General features: G+C 37.6%; 1 pseudogene; it reads right to left on the bottom strand.

Moving 5' to 3' along the window:
* Window positions 1–832: 832 nt before the first annotated feature.
* On the bottom strand, window positions 833–26,346 carry LOC127209830 (NADH dehydrogenase [ubiquinone] 1 alpha subcomplex subunit 8-like; annotated as a pseudogene).
* Window positions 26,347–27,720: the final 1,374 nt, after the last annotated feature.

The raw sequence follows: 27,720 nt of genomic DNA on the forward strand, positions 1-27,720 counted from the left end.
GTGGAGGTAGGGGAACTCGTGGGGTCCCTGTTGCAGAAAAGCAATAGCTATGTATTGGGACAAATGATTTCTATCAATTATTTCCTGCTGAAAAGCTGCTTTGAAGATACATCCCCTGAACATGCCTGAACCATCTGAAATTCATCTGCTTTAGGATGCATATTTCAGAAGATGTCTCAGCCGTAGTATAATTGTAGTTGATTGAGAAGCACGAGATTGCTTCCAACTGTTGCTCTACTCTAATCCTCCCAATATGGCATATTAACCCCTTTGACTTATTTTAAGTGTCTTTCTGTATGAGCCCATAACTGGCCTGAATCGTGTGCTTGTACTGTATAATAATTAAGCAGGCGCTGTATAAATCATTCCAGGTGGTCCCCAAACCATCCTGGAATATTTTGTTTGGTAAAAGAAAATTAAGCAGATGTTATGAGGCAAAACATAGCCAGGATAGAAGTATTTTCTTTTCTGTCCTTACTATGTTATAGCTTTTTTTCCTTATAAAAAATTCAATGGGTAGGAAATGTATAGAATAACTGTCAAGTCTCATAATTTAACTTTTTTTTTTTTCCCGAAGAGACAGGGTTTCTCTGTGTAGTCTTGAGGCTGCCCAGGACTCAGTAGACCAGGCTGGCCTGTAACTCACAGAGATCCTCCTACCTCTGCCTCCTGAGTGCTGGGATTAAAGGCATGTACCACCATGCCCGGCTATAAATTAACTCTTTTGTTAACATCTGTGATCCAGTAAAGAATACAGACCGTCATACATGTTTTTCCCTCTGTTGCCTGGGCACATGACCAAGGTGACCGATTGTGGGCTGTGGACCCATCTTTACATAGTCCAGGAAAGAAAGAAGCTGCGGGGCTTGGCGGGTTTCAGATCCCCCTCCATCACAGGATTGGGCTGCAGCCTCGCTCTTGAGCTCTTGGCTGATAAGGGATCTGTGGTAAAGAGTGCTCTGTTTTCACTTTGTTGATCCGACACAACTCTCCGAGGTCAGGCAACACCCAGCCCAGTTAGTCCAGCATAATTTTCAAACTGCTTGCTGTTTGTGGCAGTGATGAAACAGCTGCAGATTTCAATAATTAAGGCAAGTCTAATGCTCTGAGAGAGGCTCTGCACAGTGGCGTTTTACCTCCCTGAGGAAGTTCAGCGCACACTCGTTGACCAGCTTGCCCTCCTTCGGACAGCACCTCCAGTGGATCCTTCTCTTTCTAGGCACCCAGCATGAACTCCATATTGGTCTTACCACGCTGAGTCTCATAGCCACCAGCAGCAGCTGTCCTGACTTGTACCTCCTCCACTTTCAGCTCTTTCAGAGTGGGGAGCTCCACTGTCTCCGGCAAGATGGTGGCAGAAGTGGCTCTTGGCCGGCCTGTCTCCTTCAGTTCTCCTTAAGGTCTCTGAGACTGGCCAGTTCTTCTAGTGGACTTTTAACAATACTATTAAATCTCTAATATCTAGATGTATGTATTCAGTATTTGTTGGATAATTCCATTTATAAGGAGAAAATATAAAAATGAACATAAGAGGAGATTGTCCCACGATTGTTTTTAACATTTATGATGATAATATTTGGTGCAAATCCCATGTACTACTGAAAATTAGAGAGAATTCAACTATCTCTGTTCCGTAATCATGCTTATGTATGCTCATGTTTTGTATTTGAGAATAATAAAATACAAAGTTACATTCAATAATAATTTAAGTCACACTTGCTGGATTCATTGTCCTAATAAATATTCCTTTATCTCATAAAAAAAATTACAGTTTCAAACAGTAATGAAAAGTGAGCATAGGCTATTAATCGTGATGACGAGTTTGGAGTGCTTTCTCAAGAGATGGAGATGATATGGATAGAATATCTAAGAAGACAGACCAGAGTTTCAGGAAATGTCCTCTCCAAGTTCTAACCTCAGAAATCGTGAAGTCCTTTAGGAAGGGGATGAAAGCAGGTGCTACCACACAAGAACGCGCATACACCCATGCTCACATATAGGGAATGACTGAAATCAAATGAAACGGAATATGTTCAACCCTTGAGAGAAGTGAACCACAGTGTGTGACAACTAAACCTATGTCATTTCTCACCCAACCCTGTTGCTTGCTCCACAGAAGGATCACTCTGCAACTAGAGTTTAAGCTGAGAACTTCAGGTTATTTCCGTTCAGCGCGAGAGAACTGACTTTAGAGCTATTAAAGAAGCTGAAAATTGAGTACTCGGATACCAGACAAAGTGGATATACAGATCAATGAATCTCCACATATGACCTAAACTCTCCTCAAATATTTACCTGACCTTAAAGATATGATTATATGTGTTAAGCTCCCAAGAGCCAACAGCTAGAAAGCTAAGATATTTCTGCTGATACAATTGGCAGAACTCCTTTTTCTTTTAAAAAATTTATTTTTAATTTATTCATTTTACATCCAGATTGTAGCCCCTCCTTTGTCTCCTCCCAATCCTACTCTCTCTCTCTCTCTCTCTCTCTCTCTCTCTCTCTCTCTCTCTCTCTCTCTCTCTTTCCCTCTCCTTAGCCCTAGAAAGGGGAGTCCTCCTCACCTACCATCTGACCCCAGCCTACCAAGTCTCCTCTGGACTGCCTGCCTCCTCTTCCTCTGTGGCCTGGCAAGGCCGCACGGCCAGGGGGAAGTGATCAATGAGTGGGCAATAGAGTCCATGTCAGAGGTCGATCCTAGTTCCCATATTATGTGGCTCACATGCAGACTGTACTGCCTCTCTACTTCCTCTGAGAGGCAGGCCTAGGTCCTCTCCATGCACGGTCCTTGGTTAGTGCATCAGTCTCTGCAGGTCCCCGTGGGCCCAGATTTGTTGGCTCAAAACGAAAAACCAAATAATTTTTTAGAAAATGGAGTACAGGGCTAAACAGAGAATTCTCAACAGAGGAATATCAAATGACCGAGAAACACCTAAGGAAATGCTCAACTTCCTTAGTCATCAGGGAAATGCAAATCAAAAAACTCTGAGATTCCATCTTACACTAGTCAAAATGGGTAAGATAAAAAACTCAAATGACAGCCCTTGCTGGCGAAGATGTGGCAAAAGAGGAACCCTCCTCCATTGCTGGTGGGAGTGCCAAACTGTACAACCACTTTGGAAAGCAATCTGGAGCTTTCTCAGAAAATTGGGAATAGTGCTACCTCAAGACCCAGCTAAACCACTCCTGAGCATATACCTGAATGGGGCTCTACCACACAACAAGGATTTGCTCAGCCATGTTCATAGTAGATATATTCATAATAGCCAGAATGCAGAAACAACCTAAATGTCCTTCAGTGGCAGAATGAATAAAGAAACTGTGGTACATTTACACAATGAAGTACCACCCAGCTATTAAAAACAAGCCCATCATGGAATTTGCAGGCAAATGGATGTAACTAGAAAAGATCATCCTGACTGAGGTAACCCAGACCCAGAGAACAGAGACGCATGGCATAGTCTCACTTATAAGCTGATATTAGCCATATAATACAGGATAAAGATACTGCAACCCACAGACTTGAAGAAACTAATTAACAAGGAGGACGCTAAGGAAGGGCAAACAGAATAGACAGCAGAAGTGCTTGAAGAGAAGGAACAGGACAGGAGCCTACCACAGAGGTCCTCTGAAAGACCCCACCCACCAGGGGATGAAAGCAGATGCTGAGACTCACAGCCAAACTTTGGGGCAGAGTGCAGGGATTCTTATAGAAGAGTTGAGGGATAGAAGGACCTGAAGGGCAGGAGCCCCACAAGGAGAACAACAGGACTTTTTGTCAACTTGCGGAGTTTTGGTAACAACCTTCTAGTTTTACAGTCCCCTTTTAGAGGTATGAGAAAAGAGGAAACACTGAATCACGGGCCTTAGAATATCCTTCAGATGAAATGCAAAGCTGAACTAGAACTCCCATGTAAGATAAACACCAAGCTGCCAGAAGCAGGTGATCTACCAGTAATCTCAGTGTCTACTAGAATAACTTCTACACCTGTTGAGGGTGATAAGCAAATGAAGAATCTCTGCAAAATGCTTTCTCCAAAGTCAAGTATGAAACTACATTTTTGACTTATTATTACTGCTCTGAGCGATAACCAAAAGCAAAAAGTAATTAGTAAGAAGTTACTTTAGGGGACCTATATAATGATATCAGATTATAACTATTTAAAAGCAGAAATAGTTTGGTTTCTCTACATTGTGTGACTCCATTATGAGGTGTCTTCACCAATAGGGTTTTACCATCAGTTTCCGGAGGGAGACCAAAAGCACCGGCAAAAACCTGTAATTTTGGAGGTCACCTGGCCAACACCTCCAAGAGAAGTAATCCATTTCTGCCATTGGGCTTTTTATTTATTAGCTTTTGGTGTCTAAAGAGGCATTTGCCATTCCATTATAGGATAACTCTATTTAAAGTACACATACACTCTCTCTCTTTAAATATATACATACATATTATCCATATAATATATAATGTCATGTATTATATACAATATATTATAATAATATGTTAAATATATAAATATATGCAATGATATATTTGTATATATGATACTATATATTATATACAACACACATAATATTTCATATATATATAACATGCATAAAATATCATATATACATATATGGTATATAATATTCTATACACAATATATATCTAATACTATTATATAAAGAATCCTAGTTATATTACATATTATATATAAATATCTTATTCTATATTATGTTATTGCTCCATATTATTATATAATATATTATTATATAATATATAATATACAACATACTAATAATATTCTATATTATTATATTATATAGAATATTATGTGTGTATTATATGTTATACATGCAATAATACACATATAATATTCTGTATATGTTAAGGAATAAGTGTTCTTCTTCCCCAATATCAATGGTAGCATTGTCAGTTTTTAAAAATTCTTTTTACTTGGGTAAGATAAAAATCTCAAGGTAGATTTAATTTGGATTTCCGTGGTAGTTAAGAATGTTGAACATCCTTTAACATGTTTATCGATTATTTATATTATATTTTGTGAGAAATTTGTTTAGAATTATTTTAAATTGTTCTTTCCCTTGACATTTAGATTTTTGAGTTCTTTGTATATTCTGGATGATGAACCTCAGTCACATGTGGAGTTGATAAAGCTATTTTTCCAATCTGTAGAAAGACTCTTCTCTCAAATTATGGAGTCCTTTGACAGAGAGAAGCTTTTTCTGTTTTATGGAGTCTCATTTTTTATTTGTTGGTTTGTTAATTTATGAATTGACTACACTTCCAGGTTACTCTTCAGAAAGTTCTTTCCTGTTGCCCACACTGTACTCTGTCAGAATCAGGGCATCAAGGCTTATGTTGACAGCCTCTGTTCATTTCTACTGAAGGAGTGAAGTTTCTGAGATAAAAGGTATGGTTACATTTTTCTATATGCATCTATCCAGTTCAACCCTGGCTTTTCATCGAAGATTTTGTCCTTTTTCTTAATGCGTATTGGTAGCCCCTATGCCAAAAATCAGGTGTCTGTAGGAATATGGACTGATATAGCCCCTCAATTCTAGTTCATTGGTCAATGTGTCTGTTTTTATTACTATAGTACTAAATATGCTGTACTATAGTAGTATATTATAATGATATTTTTATTACTATGGTTCTGTAGTATAATTAGAAATCTGAGATTGTGATACCACCAGCAAATTCTGTTGTTTTTTAGGAATATTTTAGCTATCCTGGGTGTTTTGTATTCTCTCTCTTTTTTTAAATTGTAATTTGTATATTTAAAACATGTTTTTTTGTTATCACTTTTTTATTATTTAATTAATCTATTCAGATTAAAACTCAATTGTTATCCCATCACTTGTATCCTCCTGTTCCTCCCTCCTTCCTGCTTTCACCCTATTCCCCTCCTCTAGGTCTAAGACCGAGGGGAGGGAGACCTCCTCCCCCACTATGTGGTCACAGGCTATCAAGCCTCATCTTGGTAGCCTGCTTATTCTTTCTTTGAGTGCCATCAGGCCTCCCCACCAACGTGAGGTGATCAAATATGGGGCACCAGAGTTCATGTATTTTTTCAATTTTGTGAAGACTTGTATTGGGATTTTGATGGCTATTATGTTGAATCTTTGTGTGTGTGTGTGTGTGTGTGTGTGTGTGTGTGTGAGAGAGAGAGAGAGAGAGAGAGAGAGAGAGAGAGAGAGAGAGAGAGAGAGAGAGAGAGATTTTCAAGATAATAATTCTACCAATCAATGAATATGGGAAGTCTTCATACGTGGTATCTTCCTCAGTAACTATTTTCAGTGTATAGGTTTTCAGATGTACATATGTGCTTCTCTGGTTAGATTTATTTCAAGACATTTTTGAAGCTATTGTAAATAATATTTTATTTCTTTCTTGGGATGTTTTCCATTTATGTAAAGGAAGGTTACTGATTTTTGAGTGTTAATTTTGTAACTTACTACTTTACTGAATGAGTATTAGATATCAGTTTCCTGATGGAATCTTTTGGATCTTTTATGTATAGAATATTATTTGCCAATAAGAACACATTGGCATCTTTGTCTCCCATTTTCACTCCTTTATTTAAGTCTCTTGTCTTGTTGCTTTGGTAAGACTTTAAGTATTATATTTAACTGAAATAGGAAGAAAAAACATTCTTGTCTTGTTTTTCCTTTGACTTCTCTATTTGGCAAGATGTTAGGAATGAGCTACCTGATTTTACTTCTATTAGGTTGAGATACATCTCTTGTATCCCTAGATTATGTGCAAGTTTTGGGTTTTGTTAAAGACCTTTTTTGAATCTAATGAGATGATCATGAAATTTCTATCCTGAGTCTGTTTATTCGCTGTTTTAGATTTTTTTTGGTTTATGTATGTTAACTGCCCATCCCAGAATCTGTAGGATAAATCCCAATTCATCATGGTATATTATCTTTCTTATGTGATCTTAAATTTGGTTTGCAAGTATTGTATCATCAGAGATAAGTGACTATAATTTTCCATTTTTGTTTATTTTTGTCTGCTTTTGATATATTGATGATTAGTACTGCTATTAGGGCCAAGAGCCTGAGGCCATATTGAACATAAATCTTAGGTGAGAGCCTATTATAAATATACTGCTAAATGGACATAATATTAAAACAACTTAAATACATCTAAAGACTTATTAAATTCATAGATTAGTTCACCTATCTTTGAAGAAGTTTCTTTTTGAAGGAGATATTGATTAATACAGAAACTCACAACTGGTCAAGCCATAGAGATTAAGAACCTGTGAACACTTAGTCTTAATTAGGACTATATAGGGTGATGGCCAATTTCTTTAATAGTATAACCCCTAGGTGGTTGGTTAACCATATTCTAGCATATATCTCTACATATGTACATATATACATGTGATATATATATATCTATATCTACATATGAATCATGTACCCTCGTCACGAGGTTCCCGAATTATTACAGAAGTCGGGGAAGGAAAGATTATAAGAATCATAGGTGGCAGTGAATAACTACTACAAAAGTGTGCTTTTTGTTTGTTTTAAATAGACCAGGGTAGTTGCACATATGAATTCATAGGAGTTTTAAAGAATGCAGTAGACTTTTGTTTTTACAAGTTCAGGACAAATTCCAGCATGGAATGGGGTGGGATGATGGGTGCCATGAAGTCTTACCACTAGCTGAGGAGCTATGGGTAATTGATAGCTACTTGGAGGGATGCAGTCCATTTCTTTATTCGTATGACCCATGTTCCCACAGATGATGTCCAAATTAGACACCATTTAGGAAAATGGTTCCAAGCTGGGTCTTTATGGAAGGGGGTATGGATCTGTGAGTAGGTGCAGGAGTGGTGTATGATGATAAAATACATTGTATTAAGTAGTAAAAAAATGGATTTAAAAGAAATTAGCCAAGAACAAAGATGTAAAAGAAAAATTAAGAGGAAAAAGGAATGAAGGCTAAATAATTTTCTGATAACTAAATGTCAATAGATTTCCTTCTAAGTTTACTTGCACTGAAAGATAGTTAGAAGTGTGCTCCCTTTATAAGCTCACATACATGGAATGATGCACAGAAGACTCACGTGGTCCCTATGCAAGCAAGGCACGATCCATATTTCAACAGCTAAGATCTGGAATCTATTGAGAGATTCAACACTGAATGGATGGATAAAAATGTAGTACGTTGAGGAAGATGAGCTTCGTTGCCCACTCTAGTGATGCTTATTGTTTTCGTCAGCTGTTTCCGCAGATGATGCTGACAACAATGCCCCACCCCTGCCCACCCCCTTACCCCCTGCAAGAAGCTTTGTTGTCAACTGCTTCCTGGGTCTAGTAAAATGCCCATCATAAGAACAGGTCCCTCCACAGTGAGAGAAAGGTCGTCTGCTGCTTCAACCTGTGTGTGTGTTTGTTAATCTGACAAAGATGTCCAATTCATGTTTCCATTTCAACATTTTTTAAACTAATACATTAAAAAAATTTTATAAATAAAAAAATGTAGTACGTATGTACAATGAAATATTATTCACCCATTGGGTGAAATTCTGCCACATGGTTGGATGTGGACAGAATTATGTTTCAGTGCACAAAAAGATAAACACCTCATAGTCTCTGTACTTGTGGAGACTAAAATAGTTCATCCCGCAGAAGTAGATAAAGATTGCTAACAGGATACAAGAGGGGAAATGGAGAATTGATATTGAGCAGACAAAAATCAGATAAGAGGAAGAAGTTACACAGTAAGCATGTTCTATACGTATTCTTTAAACATCTTGGTATAACCAGAAGAGGACAGTTTTGTTGGACTGTGGTCCAAGAACGGGGAATTCTGAGTGCCGGGGAGAATTTCAAAATCATGCAATTGTCCTTAGAATGTGATTTTGTGCTCCTCCCAGGTATAGTATGTAAGAGTGGGTTTACTTTAGATTAATTATTACAACTGGCTACTATTATCTATTTATGTGCCTCTAGGAGAAAATACGTTTTTGTCATGGCAGCTTATCCTTGTGATTGTATACTTCAGTCATGTGACTTCTCTTAACCCTCACAGTGTAAATTGTCTGAGACTCCAAGTGGCTATTGCATGACACTTTAGTTTGTCTCATTCTTATGCTTCGTTCTCCTAAGTTCCAATGACAGAGAAGTAAACAAAGTTTGATAGTTTCCAATACATAGAAATATTCAGCCTTTATTGGAAGAAAATGCTAATTACTTGTTTTATTTAATATATTATACACACATGTCAAAATGTAACATTGAACTATAAAAATAAATTCAAATATTATGCCAATCCCTCAAAATCTAAAAATAAGAGACTGGTTGGTATGATTATAATTGAAAACAAAGTTTAATAAAGAAATGAAGAATGACCATCAGAAGTATATATGTAAATATCAGTCAGGTTTTGCCCAATTTTCATGTAATTAAATAACAAAGCAAAAATCATACTTTGAGTGCACAAGCAATAGTGAGGACTTGAATTCCAATATGTAAGACACAATTACTAAGAATATGGGTAAAAACATAGAATCAAAAACAGTAGAAAAATTAAAGGAGAATACTAAAATATAATAAATTAACTAAAAAAGTGCGAATTAGGGCCAGTGGATAAACAAACTAGAAAGAGAAGAGGGAGAGAAAATGGCACCTACCTCTCCATCAGGTATGTAATTAAAGTGCACAGAGGTAGACTAAACTTCCAATTAAAGAATATTGCCATGGTTTGGAAATAATTGCGCCATATTTCTAATGCACCAGCAATACCTATCACACTTAGAAATGAGGAAAATGAGTGGCTATCAAAAAGATTAGAAAACTCTGCAGTGGCAGCAATAATCAGAGGTAAAAGGGGAGAAACTATCCTAAGGCCTATGCTTGGCAGGCTAGTAAGCATAAGAAAGCAGGAAACGCTGTATAAACCTCTGATGGTGTTGGCTAAGATAAGGATGGCTACAACAGGAGAAAGGGACATTTCACTATGATGAGTGTATCTGTTCCCCACGACGACAAATGCACCATAAATATGTATGTAGCTAATAATGAAGACTCAAAACATACTCTGCATACTGACAAAACTTAAAATAAGAATCTCATATATATATATGACATACATACATACACATATCTTAATATATATATAAAAAATTTTAATTTCTATGTCTTTGTAACTAGTCAAAGAATCAGCAAACCACCAATACTCTGAAAAACAGCACATGCTATTTAGAACTGTTAGAGAACATTAGACGAGGATGTGTTTGGTTCTCATAGTAACAAACCTAGGCTGTATTTTGGACTATAGAAGACATCTTATTGTGTTAAAAACATAATAATATTTCAATATGATAAAAGTGTTGAGCATTTAAAATGGTTGAAAGTTGGAAGTTTGATAGTCTTTGTCCAGAAATGGCAATTGGAATACAAATTAGAAAGACTGAACTAGCTGAAAATCTCCAATAAGTCAAAAAACAAGTCAGGAGGGTTACCCTGGATTAGTTGTGCTCTACGACAGCGAAAAGGTAAAACATCCAAGCAAATGGAGACGCTCATATGAATTTTCACAGCACTGAATACGTATATTTGAAAACACGAGGTCTGACTTTAAGATCAATAAAGACATATCAGGAATCTGGACAAAGACAAAGTAAACACAAGGTAACAGGAAGCATGGATGTAATGCAGGTCAGAGTAGACACCAGTGAAATTAAAACAAAATGAAAAAGTCAAATGCTGAAAATGTTTAAGGAACTGACATACCCAGCCCTCAAGTCATGAGGATGATGGAGGGAGAAGAAACATAAATGGCCTTTATTATATTTCCTTATCATATGATTGATTAGAGTAAATGTACAGCTATCACAAGGAAATGATCATGAACATATGCCAGATAATGTGGTAATTTGAATAAAAAAGCTCCTAGTAATTGGGAACTTATTGGGCAAGATGTAGTGGCACTTATCGGGAATTCCAGCACTTGAAATGTTGAGAAAGAAAGCTTGAATGTTCAACATATTAACAAAATAAGCACAAAACATTATCATCTCATTATATGTAGGCCACAAGTTAGCATGTGCAGTACATTTCCAGAGAAAACACAATAATCTGGAAACCAAAGGAATCAACTGTAACTGGTGCTCAAGCCAATGAAATCAGTAAAATATATAGAACTAAAAGACATTTATTGGAAAGAAAGAATTAGACTTCTTTTATTCTCATATGTCATGATTGTCTCCAGAGAAAATCTTACAGAATTGACAAAACAACTATCAGGAAATGAATTTGTCAAAATTGGGAGATAATTATGATAATACACAGAAATTAATTATGTTTCTATATATTGATAAAACTGTTTAAATATAAATTATAATATTTTAGAGGCATAAAATATGTACATAAATCTTTAGTCAATAAAGTATAAGATTGTATTAAAAGCTACAAATATTAGTGAATAAAATTAATAAGTCTAAAGTAGGTTGATGTCTTTATTTATGGAGGCAATGTCTTCTTTCAATGTCACAGTATTTAATATTATTTATTGGAGTGTTTTATAATCTTATTAAGCGTCAAAAGTCTGCTTTACTTGAAAAACACACTGATATCTTACAGAAGGAAAGCCTGAGGCACTCAATGACTGTGAACATCACCAATGTATTCCTGAGATCGCAAATAGAATAAAATCAAAAGTAGCCATTGGGGCCAGTGAAAGGCAACTCTAGACAGACAGACAAGAGGGAGGATGACACTATAAAAAAGAAGGATGCTCAATCTCAGTGAGTTAAAATTTCATTTTAATTATTAGCTATGTTGTGTTTCTCTTTCTACTGGTTTCTGTCTCCTAGTTCCATCTAACTTTAGGACAACTTTGTATCTGTGACCAACATATTCTACATTTCTTACAAAACCATGAATGGCAGCAGCTGTATATTATTTACTTGTATATTATTCAGTTTAATTCATAGCAACTGCAGGGCAGATAGTTCTTCATTCATTTGATCCTTAAGTATTCAGTAATTAATTTTCATTGTACAGGTATTGTTTGGATGTTGGGAATGTTAAAAGCGAGAAAAAATGAAGTCTCAGTTTTCATTGAGCATGAAGCAAAGATCAAATAAAACAATGAGGATTCAGCTTAGAGGGCATGTACCACCCTCTTATGGAGGACTTGGGTCAATTCTTAGCATTGTAACCAGACTCCAGGGGCTGGCATCTGGGTGGTTACATGGCTCAAACAAGCATGGTTCAGCCATAGAGGAGGGAGGGTTTTACCTTTAGCAGGTGAGGGGATCCCAGGAATTAGTTCTGAAGAAATACTCTGCCCAAACAAAGGAAGCATGGAAGTTGAGCAACTGAATGGAGTTTATTCATACTCGTGTAGGAAAGTACCTTAAGGCAGAGTATATTCTTGAGTGTGGTAAGTTAGGGAGGAATTTAGAGAGCATACTCAGTTTAAGGTCTCACAACAAAGAAGGAAGACAGGAGGAAAGAAGGAAAGAAGGGAAGTGAGTAAGGAAGGAAGGAAGGAAAAAAGGAAGTCCACATATAATGGGGCTCGCTGTACTCAAAATCAGACCACAAAGTTCAAGGGTAAGAATTGTCAAGAATGACTGTAGGCATGTTTAGCTTACTCAGGCTTATAAAATTTATGACATAAGGAAAAAACACGTTTAAGGTACATGGTATAACACTTTGTTCCTGAATATGCCTACCCTCTTAGTAGTTAACAATACCAAACACAACCAAACCCTCAGAACAAAATATTTGTTATAATGATACTAATCAATGCTTATGTTTTTACATTTTCAAATGGTTTGAGCTATCACTAGAATGGTGTGATATAAAGGAGACGGTATGTTTATACTGAAAATATCTGCTTTATAACTAAAGAAATTAAAGAACAGAGAGTCAGGGGTGGCTAAGAGTCCTGCAATGACAAAGCAAGATCAGGCCTCTAAGGCTCCCAAAAGGCATTCTCACTTTGGCTCTCATCTTTAAAACAGGCCGGAAAACGGATGGAAGGAGACATGTCCCACAACTTAGGATTTATTAAACCTGCCACCATCTTCTTTCAAACCTGCCACCATCTTCTTTCAAATGTAGGAAAAATGGGTGTTCAGAGTCCTTGCTTTTGGCTCCACATTGGCGCTGTGGTGACAGTGTCTTGTTAGAGGTGACAGCTGCTTTGACCGAGGTTCTTTTGTGTGGCCCAGGGAGGATCAGACATTCATCATGGGCCGTTCCTTATTTATCATGTCTTAGACGTTGCCCTCAGCAGCACAAACATGAGAGGGCAGACTTCCTTTCCCCAGGGAAAGACAAGCCTGATCGGTCAATGACTAAAATCCACCTGAATGGCTGTCAACTTCTGCCTCTCTGAAAAGCTGCGGAAGGACAGCAGAGGTCATTCTTGAAAAGTCAACCCAAAGTTTGTCCTACATGAAGAGCGATGTTCAAAGGAGAGGGGTCAAGAGTCAGAGGGCCTGGTGGACACAAGCTAAATGGGAGCTGGGGAAGCGGAGTCCACAAACAAGCATGACCGAGCAGGTGCGCTAAGTCATCACAGCTGGGGGCCGGGAGGAGGGTGGGAGTTCCGGGGCGGGGTGGGGGGGGGGGAGGGGCACCGAGCCCTTGGTGTGAGTTCTGCATCAGGACAGGATGTGCAGTTCTTAACTCCGGGGCATGATTTGGAGGTGAAGATTTTGGAGAATTTGCTCATGACTCATCGAAAATTGACAAAGACTGAGGAAGGAGGAGGAAGATTGCTACTGAACTTGAGATATTACAGTAAACAGCTTTGATATCCACAAAGTGGTGCTATCCACTCCTTTCTACTCTATCCAGAAAAAGAGAAGGGCATCCATTTGGGAGCAAGTGAGTGTTCAGACCGACTGGAAATAGGAATAGATAAAAATTGTTTTTTTTTTTTTTTTAAACACATCTGCAGATTTCCAGGGACTAAAGTACCATTTCCTCCAAAGGATGGTTACATCTTCCCTCATGGGCCTTTGACTGCTACAGCCCTAACAGCTCCAAAGCTGGATTTAGGGAAAGTGGACAATTCAGTGCCAGTATCTCTAGAAGCCCCATCAATGCATCAGAACCATTGGTCATTCTTATTAAGGTCCCATAGAGATGGAGCCAGATGTAGACTATGGGTGTCACCATATTACTTTCATTTCCAATGACTTCCAGATGTTGATGAGATGTGGTGCTAAGTTCATTTAAAGTTATCTTTGTATATGACATATATTATATGATATATATATATTCTCATGCTTACCAATAATAACCCCAAATAGGGGTTGTAGAGACAGCTTAACTATGAAAAGGATCTACTGACTTTCAGAGGACCAGACAACACCGCCTGGGACAGCTCAAATCAGCCAGCTTCCAAGGGACCCAACACTTTCTTCTAGGCTTCGTGGGCAACTGTACTCATATATTCATATGCAATACACACAGACATGTGACACATAAATAAAAATAAATCTTACCAATACCACCAAAATATCCCAGAGGAATATGGATGATTAACTTGTTAAACTATGTGTCCTTCGCTTGTACTTTGCCCAGAAGAACACAGATGATTGATTTTTTTTTTAAAGCATATTTCCTTTGGTTGTAATCTTATTTTTCTTTCTAAGCCTTCTTGCCTTGTCTGAAATTTTAAGTATTTTTAGCATCCTCTTAGACAAAGAGAAGTAAAATACCAAAGTTCACAAAAGGTTTCAATGTAATAGAAATGAAAAAAAAAAAAAAAAAAAAAAGGAATTATTTGAATATATCCCTTTCTCATCCCACTGGCCTTCAACAACTTTCATCTATAATTTGCAGTGGAGTGGGCCATAGGGAAGAGGATAGAAAACAAGGCTGGGTGGTAGTGGCACATGCCTTTAATCCTAGCACTTGGGAGGCAGAGGCAGGTGGATCGCTGTGAGTTCGAGGCCAGTCTGGTGTACAAAGTGAGTTCAGTACACTGAAGGCTAAACAGAGAAACCCTATATTGAAAAACAAACAAAAAACCCCCAAAACAAAAAACAAAAACGAAAGAAAGAAAGAAAGAAAGAAAGAAAGAAAGAAAGAGAACAAACTAGCAAACCAGGGCACCCAACAGCTAGCATAAGAAAGAGGCATGTCTGGCAGGCACCAGGTTATCCTGATTTCAGAAGACTTGGAAAATCTGTTTGTATTCCCCAAAGGGTCCCTCCTCTCCATGTCCTTTTTTCCCCTTAAATTTCATTGTTAGAACTTGTTTGTTTGTTTTATTGATTGAAAGCTTTGACTATCACAGTCGAGTTTCTGTAGAATGTGGCTTTTGCTGTTGGCCACAGTGTGTGTGAGACTTTACACAGAACATGATCCATCCTAAAGAGCTCCTTCGGCTGAGGGATGGAAGTTCGGGGAGGACATAACATCAGGCAACAGAAATACAGACAAGTGTAAGTACTGGAGATGATTTTTAAAAGGCCATGTTGTTATATCCAGCTAGGTGAGAGTGAAATGCTTTCTGGTGATGGGATTTTGATCTAGTTCGTACTTTTAAGTTTGAAACCATGGTGAAGAGAGGAATTGCAAAGGCCTGGGGATAAGGGAAAGATGCTCCTGGATTCTGGAAAGGAACAATGTCAGCAAATTCATTAAGTAACAGTGAGAATGACAAGAAGAATATTTTATTGCATTATTATGATAATATTTGTAAGCCACACAATTCATTCATTTAAAGTATGTACTCTGGTGGCCTCCAGTTTATTTGTAGATTTGCTGAGGACTACCCCAGTGCATTCCACAACGTTTCTATCATCTTAAACAGAAAGCTGGCATGATCTTCTTATGGCCACATCCCCAGGAGACCAGTACTTTCTGTATTTCTAAATTTGCCTCTTGGGGCATTTTATGATAAAAGGAAATTAAGCTGATTCTTAATGATTATTTTATTTGTAAGTAAAAATCTGTCTAAATAAAGTAATTTTCTGAACACATTGACTTTGGTGTTGCTTAAGTTATAATTTCTATTTAAAATACTATTTGTTATAAGATTATGTGTTATATAGACAGATATACAAGGATATCATTTTTTAAGAGAAATAAAACACCCTAGAGAAATAAAAACTCTGTGAACACATAAGACTCAAAAGTAAAAAACTCATATCAAATATCTGAGGCTAACAATAATAGTCTTCATGTAAGTTCCCTAGTAAGGGGAGCTTAGTGGGTTACAACATCGTTGGTTCACTCTTTTCTCCTGTTCTGAAATTGATGTTCCACTGTTGCCTTCTTATCTATGTTGATTTTTAGAATCTGATTTCATATTATTTTCTGTGTTGAATCTTTTAGTGTATAAATTCTGAGCATTTTTCTATCTTTATAATAAAATAATATTACTAGAATATGTCATGGAGTTTTAAAAAACTGAGTCCATTATTGCAGAGATGTCATGATCTCTGTCAATAGGAACATGCAGGACTTTTATTTCACAAGGACTTTATTTTGATTACGTTTTCCCCACAACTGAATTGAACTGACATATAATTTACATATTAAAACTCAACTGTTAAAATTTTAGAATTTTATTTTTAGAGATTATTTGAGAATTTCATAAGGCCAGTTAGTGCTATGAATATGTGCATTGGTGTGGGGCCATCCACTCAAGCATGGGAATCCTATCAGTGGCCAAATTCTCAAGAAATAGTGATTCACCTTCTGTGAGAAACTATCAATTTCTGATAGTGTTCTGGTAAGGAGGGATAGGACCTAGAGACCATCAACCCTACCTGTGCTGGAATTTTAGCTAGTTTGATCTTATGCAGGTAGTCACAGAGGCCATGAGTTTGTGAGTGTGATGCCTATGCCTTGTCAACACTTCACAGCACTCCTCCACATGCTATGGCCCTTATATTATCACTATCTCCTCTTCCAAGATGTTCCTTGAATCGTATAGGGGTGTGGAACTGACACAGATGTTTCCTTTAGGGTTGAACATCCAATCTCTTAATCTCAGTACTTTGGCAAGTTATGTCTCTCTGTTGACTGCAAAAAGAGCAGCATTGACCAAAGCTGAGAGCAGCTCATGTCTATGCTTATAAACATAAATATTTAGAAGACTGTTGATGATGTGACCACTTAGCAAATTAACAAAATCAGGATCTCTCCCAGAGTCTATGACTTCCTAAACCATGGGCTTTTGATCAGGATTACAGTACAGGACATGAAATTCCTTCCTCTGGAACATGTTTCAAATCTACCCAATAAATGGTTACCCCCACAACAGTCAAACCACCACTACACAAGTAGACATACCTGACATGCTAATAGTGAAAGGTGTAAAGTTCGGAGCTGGGTAAGACCACTAATGTCCTGTCTCCTCCAACAGGACACACACAGAAACTATGAAAGCTATCCATCAGTGAAAAAGTCTCCTGGTTGGTTTAAGATTGAGATTTCTATGTCCTGCAGCCAAAAGTATAGTGTCTTCAGTAATGGAAAGTTACTAGTTAGCTATGGTGGGTAATCAGGGGCAATGACAATAGTTTCTGCTGTTTTTGAGAGTTTTGCATCAGAAAATCTGATAGGATGGTATCCTATGACTTGTACTTTAATTTTAATTGAATTCAATTAATTTTTATTTAATAACCTATACTTTCTGGGAGTGACACTGTGTACTCATGGAGAACACTCCTTTTTTTTTTTTTTTTTTTTTTTTTTTTTTTTTTTTTTATGACAATAGTAGTTGTTTTATTCCTAAGCCTGAAAATTGAATAATTTGTTGCTACAAGTTTGACGGCTTAATACATTACCGTTTATGAGCTCACGGTTATGTAGAACACTTCTAATCAAAGTCTTTTGCTCTAAAATGATGCTTTGAAATTAATTCACTAACTAGGGTATTTTCATAAGGCATTTTTGTAATCCTTAGTTTTGGTTAACCAACCTGCTAAACTCTCTCCTCTTTGGTTACTCTTCCTCCTCCCCCACTGAATATTTAATTTTGTGTAGTCTCCCTCTTCTTTAATTTCATATGTATTCAATTATCTTTCCAACTATGCTTTTAGTTGGGTTATTAGACAGCAAGCTTCCGTATGGCCCTGCATACACATTTCCTTTGGGTTATCCTTTTCTGGCAGGCCTTGGTTTTCCTCATATTCACACAACTAACTCGTCCCTAGCTTACGTCTTTTTGCCCCCAGTATTCTACCTCTCAGCCTTTCTTTTACCTGTAATACACTATCCCTAATCCTCAAAAGGCCCTGATCATTTTTTTGTGTCTACTTGAGCTCCCAGCTGAACAAACAAAATAAAAGATTTAAAGCTGAACTCTTCACGAAAGAGAGAAAATGCCACATTTGTCTTTTTAGGTCCTCGTTATCTTACTCGGTACAATTTCTCCAGTTCCATCCATTTACTTGCAAATTTAATAATTTCATTTTTCTTTGTAGCGGAATAATGTATTATTTTGTATATGTGCCACATTTTTCTTATCCATTATCCATTATCCGTTAATGGGCATCTAGGTTGATTTAATTTTCTATCTATTATGAATAGGGCAGTAATGAATGGGAGATTTCTGGGACACCATGAGAAGACCAGATTTTAAAGTCATGTGTGTACTAGTTTGCTTTCTATTACTGTGATAAACACCATGACCAAAAGTGGCATGAGATGACAAGGGTTTATTTCAGCTTACAGTTTATAGAAGTCAGTCATTGAGAGAAGTCAGGTCAGAAACTCTTGTCAGGAACCTGAAGACAGGAACTGAAGCAGAAGTCTTGAGGGAATGCTGCTTACCGGATTGCTGCCCATAAATTTCTTGGTCTAGTTTCTTATATGACCTATTTTCATAAGTATATTTATATGGCTCACTTTCTCACAGCATGATATGCCCTGCCTATTCAATCATCAAATTAAAAAATATGCTCCACAGACATGCCACATGCCAATCTAATGAAAATACTTCTTCAATAATTCTCTCTTCTTAAAATGACTCTACCTTATGTCAACTCTAAAAGAAAACTAATCATCACAATAGGCATAGAAAATGGAGAATGCTCCACTAATGGCATAGAAAATATATTTTTAAAAACTCATAGGGGAAATTTTCCCAAGTATAAAGAGATGCCTATCTCAGTATGAGATGCTCAAAGAACATCTGAGAACAGGCTGAGAAAAGGAATTCCCCCATGTTATATTTGTTAAAACACTAAAAATGCAGACAAAATAAACAATATAGAAAATTATAAGAGAGAAAGGCCAAGTCATTGATAAAAGAAGACCTATTAGGACAACACTTAGTTGTTCCACAGAAAGCTTTAAAGCCAGAATTGCCCAGAATAGGCATTCAAGCTTTGAAATATCATAACAACAACCCAGACTACTATACCCAACAATAGTTTCCACTAAGCCTGCAGAAGAACCTAGAAAGATGGATCAGCAGTAAGAGCACTGGCTGCTTTTCCAGAGCATTCAGGTTTGATTCTCAAGGTCCACACAATACCTTATAACCATTTATAAATCTAGTTCAAGAGAATCTGATCCTGACATTTGGCACCAGGCATACAAGTGGTATAAATACATACACGCAGGCCAAACACCCAGACACATAAAATAAATTATAGGAAATAGTTTTCAAAATAAAGATAAAAATACATTAAGAAAATTTATGATCATCGAGCTAATTCACAGAGGAGAAGATATTAGAAATAATATTTGGCCTGGGAAAAAACAGATCAAGTATTTAAAAAAATACCCAAACACCTATTCAAAAGAGGTCTAAGTATATACAACATATTTAAAAAAGCAAAAACGACAGGAATCAGTGCATAATTTCAATAATGATTTGAATATTCATAGTTTCAATTTCATAATAAAAAATACATAGTAGCAGACTGTATCATGAAGCAGGGCCCATCGTTTTCTGCCTGTAAAAAGTATATCTGATCCCAAAGGGCAGACATTATCTGATGATAAGAGTATGGAAATGGTATTTCAAGTTAATGGAATTGAGAAACAAGCAAGTTTGACAAAATAGGTATCTTACAAATATCTGAGAAAAAGAGAACAAGCCAAAAATAGTCAGAAGAGATAGGAAGGCTAGTTCATACTCTCCCATGAAACAAGCCATCAAGAAGATATTACAATTCTAAACATATGTGCACCAAATAAGGGCACACACTCAATTATATAGAACAAGGATGAGTGGACAGAAAGCCACAGAATATTTCCAGTCACTGAAAGATGTTGACTTTATACAAGACAGTTAGACAGGTGATCCAGTTGAAAAATAAATAAGAAGCACGGGAATTAAATTATGGTTTGTGATGAAGTGATGTGTGTGTGTGTGTGTGTGTGTGTGTGTGTGTGTGTGTGTGTGTGTGTGCATTTATAGCCAGTATCAAGACATAGGATTCAAGAATGTTCCTTCTCCTATACACCTTTAACATCCCACAGCCCATACTCCCTATCTCTAGCTATCACTGATTTGATGCTTTTCTAGAAGCTCATATACATTAAGTGATGCAACATGAACAACCCTGTGGGTATGTGGTTAGAGTGATGGCTTAGTGCATGAAAGGCCACGCTGTACAAGCCTGATGACCCATGTTCAATCCCTAGAACATGCTGTAGAAGGAGAGAACTGACTCCACAATGTCATCTTCCGATACCCACACGTGTGCTGTGGTATACATGCGTCTGTGCTCACACATTATACACATGCACATGCCACATGCACACATAACAACAATAAAAATAGTGATACATGGAGGACATTATGTCTGACTTCTGCTTAGTCTTATTTGACTTTCTGTCTTTCTCTGTTGGTTTTGCTTTGGAATTTATACATGCTTTTTCATGTGTCAATAGTCTATTCTTTTTCATTGAAAAAGTTACTATTTCAACTGTGTGTATACTTTTTGCATTCAGGCTTTGTTTGATAGACATTCATGCTGGCTGGCGTTCTATCTTTTAAGTAAAGCTTCTGTCAATACCCACTGGGATTGTTTTTGTGTGGAGATACTTTTTCTTTAGAATAATTGGAGTGTTGGAGAAGAATTTCTGAATTACATGGTGAGTGTACATTTAATTGTGTAAGAAACTTTCTCATATGTTACAAAGGTCTTGAAGGATTGTTTGCTAGCTCCAACAATGTGTGGATTTTTGCCAACACTTGTCTTTCCAGCTTTGTTTGCAGTTGATTATATTAAGCTAACATATGCTTGTGTGGTGGTATCTGGTGTTCCTCTGTTTTGAATTTCTCTGATGACTAATGATGTTGAACACTTTTCATACTGCTTTCTTCCACCCTGCAGTCTTTATTCAAACTTGTTCTTAAATTTTACTGTAGTTATTATCTTACTAGTATTGAGCTGTAAAATTAAAAAAAAAATCTTAATGCAACTCCTTCCTCAAATAAATGTACTGTGAATTTTCCCTGTCTGTGGTAGCCTATTAATTTTCTTAGGTGTATCTTTGAAAAGTAGGCATTTTAAAGTTTGATGAGATCTCATTCATCCATTTTTTATATTATCCTTCTGTTTTCTAGGTGGCATCTTTGGGAGTGAAGCCTGCCTCAAGGCTGCCAAGGTCATGTCCTGTGTTAGCTTCTAGAAGTCTCATGGCTTTAATTTTTGCAAGAGGCCTGTGAATTATTATGAATTAACTTTGTTTAGAATATGAAATTAAGGTCTACATTTTCCAGGTGACTATCCACTTGAACAAACCCTCCTGACTGAGATGTTCATTCTTTCTTTTGTGGCTTACCTTGGTATAACAGTGTAATAGGCAGAGAGAGATAAGTAGTGAACCACTGGATTAGCCACCTGACAAATGCCACTTAAGGGAGGAAGGGTTTGGAGAACTGAATACTGACACTCAGTTCTTTCTCTCCCTTGAATATTGGATGGTGCAACCCACATTCAATATGAGTTTCCCTTCCTCAATTAACCTTTTTGGAAACACCCAGTGGTGCGGTTCCTTGTAAATCTAAAAGCAGTCAAGTTAAGAGAGATTCATAATCGTTATCATCATCATGATCATCATCATCATCATCATCACAACCAAAGCAAAACAAAACAAAATGAAAGTGTCTTTATTAGACAATTATTGTGCATCTTCCTCAGCAAGTGTTAAAATCTGACCTCCAGCTCCATTTTGCTAAACTGGCCTTTTAGATTATTAGTCTCAATCAGTTGGGATGTAACAAGTCTTCCTCCTGCAGTCTTTATCCAAATACTTCGTGTCTGAAGGTGAAAACTCTCACTTTGACATCACCTGACCGCTCATATAGAGCCAATGTCAACTCAAGATTATGTACACTTATTACATTACATAAATGCTCTTGGTTCTTAGGTCTGGAAAACACTGTTTTCAGGGCTATTCAGCCCCGCTACTGACAGCTACCATGCTTTGTCCCTGGATCTGGTCCTTTATGGACTAACATTTGAATCAACTCAGAAAACCCATTTGCTTTGTTTTGCAGTGTGAGGAGTGGAACATGGAACCTCACACATGCTAGGCCAACATTACTACTGAGCTACATTGTTTGAGCTATGATGCTTCCTGGTCTGACCAGGTGTGCTGAACAATCAGCAGTGTGGAAGTAACTCCTTTCATCTTTTTTATAGTGACCTGGATGTATTTACTCTGGCTCAACATTGCTGTTTATTTATATCTCAAAGTCAAAATCAGGGGTGTAAGTCTACCAATTAGCTATTAGCAACCATTTAATGGGTTTTAATTTCCTGTCATTAGATTTATAGGTATATACTATAAGATATATATATGTATATATATATGTATAAATATGTGTGTGTCTTATATTTTGCTATAAGTCATTTGCTCATATTTCTTAGTTTACCCATGTTCATCATTTCCCACTGATGATTTGAGTGCTTTGTTTTAATTCTTTGAGTGCATTTATAAAAGAAGCTTTGAAGTCTCTACTGTACTTGGCATCTGCTTCCATTCAGAATGTTTTAACTGACTGGCCTTTCCAGGTGTATGGGTTATGCTTCCTTTTGAATTTACTTTTGTATGCCTCGCCACTGTCAACAGTAAGTGCACAGTGTAGACAACACGTTACAATGATGATGGGTTCTGTTGGCCTCCTCAAAGGAATTATGTTCTTATACTCAAAATCACTTATTATACCCGAAGCTGTAAATAATGCCTCCCTCACAGTCTAAAACACTGATGTCTTGTAGGGCATGGTGGTATATACTATAATCCTAGTAATGAGGAAGCTGTAGCAAGAGAGTTGTGAGTTCAAGGTCAGCCTGGCCTATTAAGTGAGGCCAGTGTAGGCTGTATAAGACTCTATCTGGAAGCAAAACCAAAATGAAACCTGGTATCTCCATTTTTATCTGATAACAGTTCCATCTCATGCTTTCAAGCCAGGCTTCCTCAGATCTCTCGGTGTTTGCTAAGAGAAGCACACAGGCTCTCTTTGCAGGTAAACTTACTCGATGGTGCAGGCATTAGCTGAACACCGTGTAGGGCATCAGGGAACCCACTGAGCAGCTGTCGCATCCATTTTCTTCAGTTTTCCAGTTGACACAGCAGGATTGTAAGCCTGGATTTGCTGACTGCAAGGTGGCCTTAAGTAGGACTATGGGTTAGAACTCTCTGGATATCGTATTGTTAAAACAATCTCCTTCAGGGAATTAAGTATCTTTATGTTAGGTCTCTATCGGTGCTCCATTTTCATCACTTTCTTTCCAACTCATTTCGTTTGCTTTGTAATCTGTTCCTGTTTATTTTCCTAGTGAAACTTCCAGTTATTTTCACTTTTGATTAATTATCTCTCCCTTAATTTTTATGTATGTCTTTTTCATTAATCTCTTCATTGATTTCAATTAATTTATTTCTTTTCTTACTGTCTGATTTTGCTTTAAAATATTACATATATTATCTAGGCCTTATCTTTAAAGTGTTTGCTTTACGTCATCTTACTCTGAGGAAATAAGCTCAGATGGGACAATTTCAGGGAAACCATATGTGGACATGGATACACTAACACACATGTATTATAGGTATTTTAAAGTAAATAGTCAACTATATGATTCCTTAAATTTTTTCAGGCATTCTTAATATTATTCTTCCCTCACCCTCTCTCTGTTGTTTTTCCCCCATCCTCTTCCCTAAGTAACCCCCCTCCCATTTTCCCATTTAGTGATATATTAACTTTTATGTGATTCTGGAGATCAAACACAATGGCTTATGTCTGTATGCCAAGCAAAGGCTGTACCAGTTAGCACCACCCCAAACCGAGAGCCTTCAGTTATATCTAGGTCTTTCAACTCTTGGGTTTCAGATCTGTGTTCCATGCTGGGAATTTTCTTTCTATAGTGACAGTATTTGTCTTGTATTTATCATCCTTTTCTTTTTCCATGCAATCATTGCTGAGCTGTCCCTGACATTCCCATGTAATATGTGTGTGTGTGTGTGTGTGTGTGTGTGTGTGTGTGTGTGTGTGTGTGCGTTTCCATATGTATGTGCACGTGAGTGTAGATGGTCGGTGGTAGGTGTCTCTCTTCGCTGATTCCATTAGACTGCCTGACCAGTGAGCTCCAGAAGTCTGCTTCCATTTCCCAGTGCGGGGGTTAGAGGCATGCACTGCAGTGCCTCACTTTTTGGTGGGTCCTTGGAATCTGAACTCACACCTTCATGCTTGTGTAGCAATTGTGTGACTGGCTAAGCCACTTCAGCATACCACCTACAACATGCTGGCAGTGATAACAAGTGAGTGAGCTAATACCAGCCTTGTTTGCATTCAGTGTTGATTTCTCTATGTGCTCAGGATTAGAAACTTCACCGCTGTCTATCTTTTATGATACAGAAATGCTGTGTTTTGTGTGGCTTTATCTGCACTTCCTTATCTGTAGGGTATAGGCAGACTATGTGTACTAATTATGAGTTAGTCATGTTTGTGCCGTCATCCAGTGGACCTATATACTGTTCAATGTTACAATTTTTTTATGTTTCCAAATTATATAATAACATTTATGAAATAGTATTAAAAACCTTAGAAATACTCTGATTAAATTATCCCAAGGCATTGCAGCTTTCTGAAAGAGGTAAGTAAATGAATCCAAACTGGCAACATGTGAAAGATATTTGGAGCCTTTAAAATAATCATATGTAGAAGACAGGCCCTTCATGGTGCCGTCAACTGTGAAAGAAGTTAAAAGGGGACAATCAAAAGGATTTTTTCATTTGCTCTGTTCTCTGTGATGTTTTAATCAATAATGGCTAAAGGCTTAAAAGCCATTTGTTTCAGATTTTCAAATGATAAAACTTGGAAAATGTATCAGTAGGTTTGGCTATGAAAAAAACTTTCACAAAATTGAAGAAGGTGGCAGAAAGGACTAAACGGCATCAGCACACTCAGCACAATGTGTTTAGATTGCTTTAGATAAAAGACAAAAATCAATTGCATGAATTTAGGACGTAATGAGCTTGACTGTTAGAAATTCATGTGGAAGAGTGTTGACATTTCCAGCTGGCTGTGAACGTAATGCAAATCAACTCGATGACACACCTGCACCAACAAGGCGACTGCTGCAGTAAGCTGCGCCGTGGAGGCTACTGTGCACACAGTGCACCTTAGCACAGATTTGGCAGAGTAACTGAAGATTTTGAAGCTATGGACATTTGTAACATTAGTTCAGTGCAGGGTGGATATTGCTTACATGATCTGAAAAGGAATGGATGGATTTAGGCTGGGCTTTGAAGGGGGAAGCTTGGGACTAATGGCTAAAGCTGCTCAAGATACTTGCTGCATGCTTAGCATGAGCAGATAACTGCTGTAGGTCTCAAAACCCAGCTGGATCCAATAGCCCTGTACTTAGTTACATAAGCTCCCATTGCTGATGGCTGTTCCATTGTGCAATACAAATGCCTGCTTTGTGTAGCAGGTTGGTAGAGGAGTGGCTTCTAAGATGTTTTATGAAGTACAGCTGCTCAAGGAGATAATACTAGGTTTGCATAAGACAAATTGTGAGATGAACTGCACGTGTTTGAAGTGTATCTGGATCTTCTAAGCAGAGACCAAGAGGTCAGAATTGGCAAAGCATCCCCACTTCCACCTTTTACTCTGACTAAGTACTATCCAGGCTTACTAGACAGTGAGAAATCCCGTGTGAAAATCAAGAGAAGCTAGCTTGGCCTCAGTTTGGAAGCTACGACATATTCAGAAGCTGTGCTGAAATGAGGTGCCAGTCGCTCCCCTCCGCATCCACACCGGTGTGACTTTGTAGACCTGGTGGTGATTAGGGAGGCGCCAGTCTGGATATCCCAAATTACCTGTGAAGGATGCTCAGCACGCTGCTTTGCACAGTGTCGGCGCCTGCAGTTCCACATTGCCAACAACAATAAGTGCATTTTATGAATAGAGTTCTTAAGGTTTTTCTACTTGCTTTTGGATGCTTTTTAGGTGGAGGGGAATTTTAGAATGTTATGCAATTGACTGGGCAAGATGCAAAGTATCTGAGATCTCACCCACTCCTGGAGCTGTACATTGTCCTGCCACATAGTTCAGTATGTTGTCTGGAGACATATGACCTGGGCTAGTTGATTAATCTACAGCACTGTAAGAAGAGCTAGCCTGACTGGAATCCTTATCCCCAGTGCTTAGAGCTGACATAGGAAGATCAGGTGACATTTATCTATACATGCTATAGTTGTGTCACTGGAGATAGACCTTGTATTTGAAAACCCGTGTCTTTTATTCAGAGAACAATACAACCCTATTCTTTGCTCTTGAAGAAGATATTCTCTGTCTTTTGTGGACATTGTGCTAGAGATTCATTATTGCAAGAAGGTCTCAGAAACACACAACAGTCACGTCTATGAGTACTGTCGTCACATGGCAAAACTGCAGAAGTCTCTTTCAATGTCCTTTTTCAGACACAGTCATATCCTTACTCCACTGAACATCTGCGATAACAGTAACTAGTGACAAAGGCAGACCAGGAAGCATCTGATCATGTGGACATCTATTTTGAGGAATAATTTTGAGCTTTTATATAACCATGGACGCTACATGTTACTCTTAGGATCACCTACCTCTCTCCTTTCCATATGCATAAACCATAAGAGACTCATCATATCACGCGTATTAAGGTGCTGTCCATGTTGCTTCTTATCAATTCCGTGTTTCAAATGTGAATTATGGATAGAAGTTTCAACTGGCTGGATCATGAGGGACATTTGACATCAAGATTCCCATGCAAAGAACAGTGATAATCCAAAGGATACTGTGGGTCTTAACTTTACTGATGGTGATCAAGTGTAAAATGCATGTATATGTGTACAGATACGTATTTGTACGTAGTCTCTCTTTAAATATATCTGGTTGTGATATTCAAATTGACTGATGACTGATTGATATTTGACTCTGAACTCCATTTTACAGGTTAATCTTTGAGCATTGGCTCATGGATCAGATCTAAATTTAAATTAGGAAATGACTTGTTTTCATGGAGGTGTACTTGAGCAACTTGAAAACTAGCATCACAAGCAGGGTGCCCTCCCACGTGTTAGCAAGCTGCATATATTAAAGCACATGGAAGGTGCAAATGAGATGGTTTTGATATACTATTATTGGAAAAATGCCTTTCCATATTGCCAGTCTATGTATGTGTGCATTACTTTCTCTGAATATTGCACCAAGGGCACTGTGAAAGTGGAGTAACGAGAGCATTGGAAATGGGAAAAGAATGTAGAATACCTCTG

This window comes from Acomys russatus, chromosome 27 (genome assembly GCF_903995435.1).
Source record: "Acomys russatus chromosome 27, mAcoRus1.1, whole genome shotgun sequence".
NCBI lineage: Eukaryota > Metazoa > Chordata > Mammalia > Rodentia > Muridae > Acomys > Acomys russatus.